This window comes from Capricornis sumatraensis, chromosome 11 (genome assembly GCF_032405125.1).
Source record: "Capricornis sumatraensis isolate serow.1 chromosome 11, serow.2, whole genome shotgun sequence".
In the NCBI taxonomy this organism is placed as follows: domain Eukaryota; kingdom Metazoa; phylum Chordata; class Mammalia; order Artiodactyla; family Bovidae; genus Capricornis; species Capricornis sumatraensis.
In genome coordinates, this window is record NC_091079.1 from 78,837,636 (window position 1) to 78,843,638 (window position 6,003).

Here is a 6,003-nt window from a genome sequence, read left to right on the forward strand (position 1 = left end):
GTGTGTACAAATACATATCTATACACTGTGCTGTGCTAAGTCGCTTTAGTCATGTCTAACTCTTTGTGACTTTATGGACTGTAGCCCACCAGGCTCCTCTGTCCTTGGGATTCTCCAGGCAAGAATACTGGAGTGGGTTTCTATGCCCTCCTCCAGGGGATTTTCCTGATCCATGGATCAAACCTGCATCTCCTATGTCTCCTGCATTGGCAGGAAGGTTCTTTACCACTTTGCGTCACCTGGGAAGACCTTGTATATACTATATAGATATAAAACCTTGTACAAATACATATATATATATATATATATATATATATACTATATGGATACACAAACATTTATAATAAAGGAAATATCACAAATGAATAGAGAAGGCAAATACATATGTTTAAATATGGTATATTTATATATAATATGCTTATACATATACACGCACATATAATAAGGTGACTTCATGTAAGTCAGAAGTACTTTTTCTGTAAATCATCTCTTTTTGCCATGTTTATTAGTGCTGACAATAGCTATTATAGTTATTGTCAAGAACCATGCAAGGTCCGAGATTCTACATTAATAACAAGCCAATATGCCAATCTGTCACAGTTTCATGAATGCTGGCAGAAGACACGAGAATCCTGGGTCAGAAAAAGAACTGTACTCCTTGTGATAGAAGCAGTAGCCAGTATGTCACCACCCTGCTTGTGTGACTTCTCCATCTTCCTAAAGGATGGAGGGAAGGACTCAGCCTGGACGTCTGCACACACAGTGGACAGAATTTACAGAACTCTGAGATTGGGATACTCTTCACTTGAATAGTAAGCAGAAGGAAGCCTGCTCTTTCTGTGGGTGGAGATGTTACCTCTTCCCTCAAAGTAGCTTGCTGCAAACCCAAGCCTGACAGCTGGGCAGAATAAAGCATGGCCAGGCCGGGACCTTGAGTTCTTGGCACATCCAGCAAGAACATGCATGGACGCTTAGGGCTGTGGCAGATCTTCTCTCACAAAAGTTGTACGTGAGTGTTCTTGGGCTTTCAGGACTTGTATTATATGCAGCAAATTTGTTGAACTCTTATTTTGAATGGTTTTCAGTTGATTCTTTCGGATAAGGTATAATCATTATTTCCTTTGTACATATTTTTTAATGGTATATATCAGTGTGGTCAAATAATTGTCTATTTTATTTGAAAGTATATTTTTATAGTAGTATTTACATTACCATATAATGTTGCCATCATCTGTTTTATATACATTCTTTGAACTTGGATTCTTAGCTCTTTGAACAGAGGCTGAGTTTGTGCCTCTTTGCAGCCCTGGTATCTTGTAGGGTGCCTGGAGTGGGCCAGGATAGATATGGATTGAATGGATGGTTAGGTGGATGGGTGGATGAATGGGTTGATGTATGCAGTGATGCACATATGACTGCATCTTTGATGTACATCCTCAGTATATCTAAGAATACTTCTTTCTTTGTCAAACTTGTTCTAAACAAATTCTCTAGTTTCTAGATAAATGAAAGCAACAGCATGAGTTTCTGAAGTGTCCTGACAAAGATGAATTGATTAGTTTGACTTTAACGAAGACTATGGAGAAGGCACTAGCAACTCACTCCAGTACTCTTGCCTGGTAACTCCCATGGACGGAGGTGCCTGGTGGGCTGCAGTCCGTGGGGTCGCTAAGAGTCAGACATGACTGAGCGACTCCACTTTCACTTTTCACTTTCATGCATTGGAGAAGGAAATGGCAACCCACACCAGTGTTCTTGCCTGGAGAATCCCAGGGACAGCGGAGCCTGATGGGCTGCCATCTATGGGGTCGCACAGAGTCGGACACGACCAAAGCGACTTAGCAGCAGCAGCAGCAAAGAAGACTATAATGTTGGATGGGGCCAATAAATACGAGTCCTCACATTTGCTTTTATTTAATAAAAATATGAAACAAAGTTAACAATTTTAAGCACCACATTCTGTTTTTTAATTTGATTTATTTATTTTAATTGGAGACTCATTACTTTATAATATTGTGTTGGTTTTTGCTAAATATTGACATGGATTCCGAGTACACATGTGTCCCGCATCCTGAACCCCCTCCCACCTCCTTCCCCACCCCATCCCTCTGGGTTGTCCCAGAGCACCAGCTTTGAGTGCCCTGTTTCATTCACTGAGCTTGCACTGGTCATCTATTTTGCATATGGTAATATACATGTTATATGTATATTATATATAATATAATGTATCATGTCATTGCTATTGTATCATCATACATATCAATGCTATTCTCTCAAATCATCCCACTCTCACCTTCTCCCAGAGTCCAAAAGTCTGTTCTTTACATCTGTGTCTCATTAAAGCACCACATTCTTGGCTTTTATTCCCTGATTACCCACAACCTTTAAATCAAATGAAGGCTTAAAGGGCTTGTCCCTCAAAAGAGTTTACAATTTGCCTTAGCCTAGTAGTACTGTGCATTGTCAAAGTGGATTCTCAAACGTGTAAATATGATCATGTCACTCTTCTCTTTAAGGAGGAAGTACACACACATGTTTAAGAGGCTTCCTTTTGCCTTCAAGATACTGGCAAAGAGCTTGACAAGAAATCAAAGACTCTCTGATCTTCCCGCTTCTCAAGCTTTGCCATTTAGCATGGCACATACCCAAACCTAAGCTTCAACAATGTCAAAATGACTGGCGTTTCCTAAGCAAGTCCAGGACCCCAGGCTTTTGCATACTCTGCTTCTGTCTGGAACATCTTTATGTGTGCCACTTCCTGGCCACTATTTAGTCATCTTTCAAGATTTATTTCAAATTTCACATTTCACAGAAAGCTTTCCCTGAATATTTCTCATGGAAAATTCACCAGGCTCATTCTTACATCTCCATTGAAGTTCATCATTCTCTGTTTGAGCACCCATAATATTTTGTTGCAATTACTAATTTGCAAACCTGTGCATTCCTACTATGTCCAATCTATTATCTGGCTCTGGAGTCTAGTTCAAGACCTGGCACATGGTAGGTATGTTTAACTGTTAGTTTCTCCCCTGCCCCATCTTTCTCTTTATGGCCAATATATTATTACTGGTGAGACTATTCATGAGCAGTCAACTCAGAGACCTAACTCCTGTGAAAATACATGAAGAATTGGCATTGTAAAGTAGCTTAATGTGTTCTGTTAATGCTCTTCAGCAACCACATAGTCAAAAGAAAAGGCTTGATACCTTATATGTGGCAACACAGGTCCTAGGAGTATGGGGGAGGGGGGAACATGTGCTCACATATATCACAGGACGTAGAGTTGGTGATGGCACAAAAGCAGTCTGTCTTGGGTGTGCCTCTAGATACCTCCTGGAATATGAGGGGTTGATAGCTCGACTGAGTTCCTCTCTGGAATTTGTCATCATTCTGACAGGTCATCCCAGTTCCCGAGCTCTCGGTGGGACTGGCTAAGGATTTCCTTATTGCCCGCAAAGAACTGCCTTCAATAGACTTCTGGCTTAAAAATCTCCATCTCAGAATCTACTTCCTATAGAGCCCCACAATAAAACAGAGGACTTGCTATGTGGCAGAACTTTCTTTTGTGAGCTCATGGAAAGTGCCCTATTTAAAATATTTCTCAGGACTTCTTTGGTGGTCTAGCGGTTAAGAATCTGGCTTGCAATCAGGGTGCGATCCTTGGTCAGGAAACTAAGATCTCACATGTCCCAGAGCAACTAAGCCTGTAGCTCACACAGTAAAGCGTCTCCTGCAATGCAAGAGACCTGGGTTCGATCCGTGGGTCAGGAAGATCCCCTGGAGAAGGGAAAGGCTACCCACTCCAGTACTCTTGCCTGGAAAATCCCATGGATGGAGGAGCCTGGCAGGCTACAGTCCATGGGGTTGCCAAGAGTGGGACATAACTGGGCGGCTTCACTAAGCCTGTAAGCCACATCTACTGAGCCTGCGCACCACGACTACAGAGTCAGTGCACCACAAGGAGATCCCGCCGCAAAGAGCTCCCACATGACGATGCAATGAAAATCCAATGTGCCTCAGCTAAGACCGAACACAGCCAAACAATAAACAATTTTTTTAAACAAAGTAAAATAAAAAATAAAGGAGAAAATAAAATATTTCTCTGGGCTCTTTGTGTTACTGAAGGCTTTGGGGTATTTTTTATTCTATCTAAATGCTTCTGGGAGTGATATCTGAACTCCCTATGACATAAAACAACCAAATGAATGAACAATGGACCTTGTGTTTTCATTTTGTTTCTTTTTATCTATTTATCAACAGTATAAATCCAAATGATAATTTCAATTCAACATGAGTAACCAGTGCTAAGAAAGAGTGAGCTGAAATACTTATCACCAAAAAAATAAAGAAACATGATTTTTTTGTTAGCTCGCGAACTTTTATTACAAAGTGAATATACAGTGTTTAATCCTGATTTTGTATTCAATTATTAAAAATAGAATGCAGAGTCCCATTATTAACTTCATGTGTCCCAAGAATAGACTCTAAACTCTTCCGTTTTATTTTAAGAAATAAGGAAGGAAGAAACAGAAGCCAAATGATGATGCTTCATCACCAGGACCTCCATCTGTGATCATCACACCTACAGGTAAACTGAAATAACCTGCCAATATAGATGAATGTGCATGCATTCTTTTTTTAATTAATTAGCCTGTTTTAATTCAATTTAAAAGCATTACAATATTGTGATGGTTTTTGCCATACATCAGTATGAATTGGCCATAGGCATACTTGTGTTCCCCTCCATCCTGAAACCCCCTCTCACGTCTCTCCCCACCCCATCCCTCCAGGTTGTCACAGAGCACCGCCTTTGGATGTCCTGCGTTATACATCAAACTCCCACTGACTGTTTTACATATGGTAATATATATGTTTCAATGCTAGTCTCTCAAATCAAAAAACAGTGGTTAGCTACCACGAAGTAGGTGACAATGCCTTAACCATATGCGTGTTGTCAAGCCCGAGAGCCTCTTCCAACTTTGTCAAAGGAAGTTCTCACCTTTTCTCCTTTCATACAACATGCACGTGTTCTTTTTAATTGATTAATTAAGCTTTCTTTTTCTTGACATGGAAAGTGAAAGTGAAGTCGCTCAGTCGTGTCTGACTCTTTGCGACCCCGTGGACTGTAGCCCACCAGGCTCCTCCGTCCATGGGATTTTCTGGGCAAGAATACTGGAGTGGGTTGCCATTTCCTTCTCCAGGGGATCTTCCTGACCCAGGGATCAAACCTAGGTCTCCCGCATTGCAGGCAGACACTTTAACCTCTGAGCCACCAGGGAAGCCCTTGACATGAACTGGTTCTGTATTTAAACCAGTAAAATATCAAGGCCAGAAGATCAGTATCAACTTGTTGACTGGCTTCAATATTTGAAGTGCCAGAAGGAAAACAAAGCTTTCTGCAATGGTTTTATGAAACTGTATTGATAAAGATGACTTTGGATGAAGGTACATTTCCACTGGCACAGCCAATTTAGAGCAAAAGTGTTGAGTAGCAATTCTCCACTGTCTTTAAAATAGTTACCTTCTTTACCCTCTTTCTAGGTTTCCTTGGTAATTCAGATGGTAAAGAATCCACCTGCAATGCAGGAGACCTGAGTTCAGTCCCTGGGTTGGGAAGATCCCCTGGAGAAGGGAATGGCAACCCACTCCAATATTCTTGCCTGGAGAATTCCATGGACAGAGGGGCATGGCAGGCTACAGTCCATGAGGTCGCAAAGAGTCAGACACGACTGAGAAACTAACACTTGAGAACTTGAACCCTCTTTCTAGAATCTTCATTCTAGAAGCAGTACAGTTCTACGATTGTGCCCTTCCTTTCTTTCTAGGATGACAAATTAGACGTGGAGGCATGTCTGGGAATCTGTAAGAAATTCCCAAATCATTGAAACACCTAAAAAGTTTTGTTTTGTTTTTTATAAATATAGATGCAGATTCATGTCATTAGACCTTCTGACTCCTCTACAAGGTCTGGGGTAAGGACCTGAAATCTGTATGCTTAACAAG

General features: G+C 41.0%; 1 non-coding gene across 1 annotated transcript; it reads right to left on the minus strand.

The window, feature by feature from the left end:
* Positions 1–4,895: 4,895 nt before the first annotated feature.
* Positions 4,896–5,021, minus strand: LOC138088866 (U6atac minor spliceosomal RNA). Its single transcript, XR_011145771.1, has one exon. It is a non-coding gene; the product is annotated as a U6atac minor spliceosomal RNA (small nuclear RNA).
* Positions 5,022–6,003: the final 982 nt, after the last annotated feature.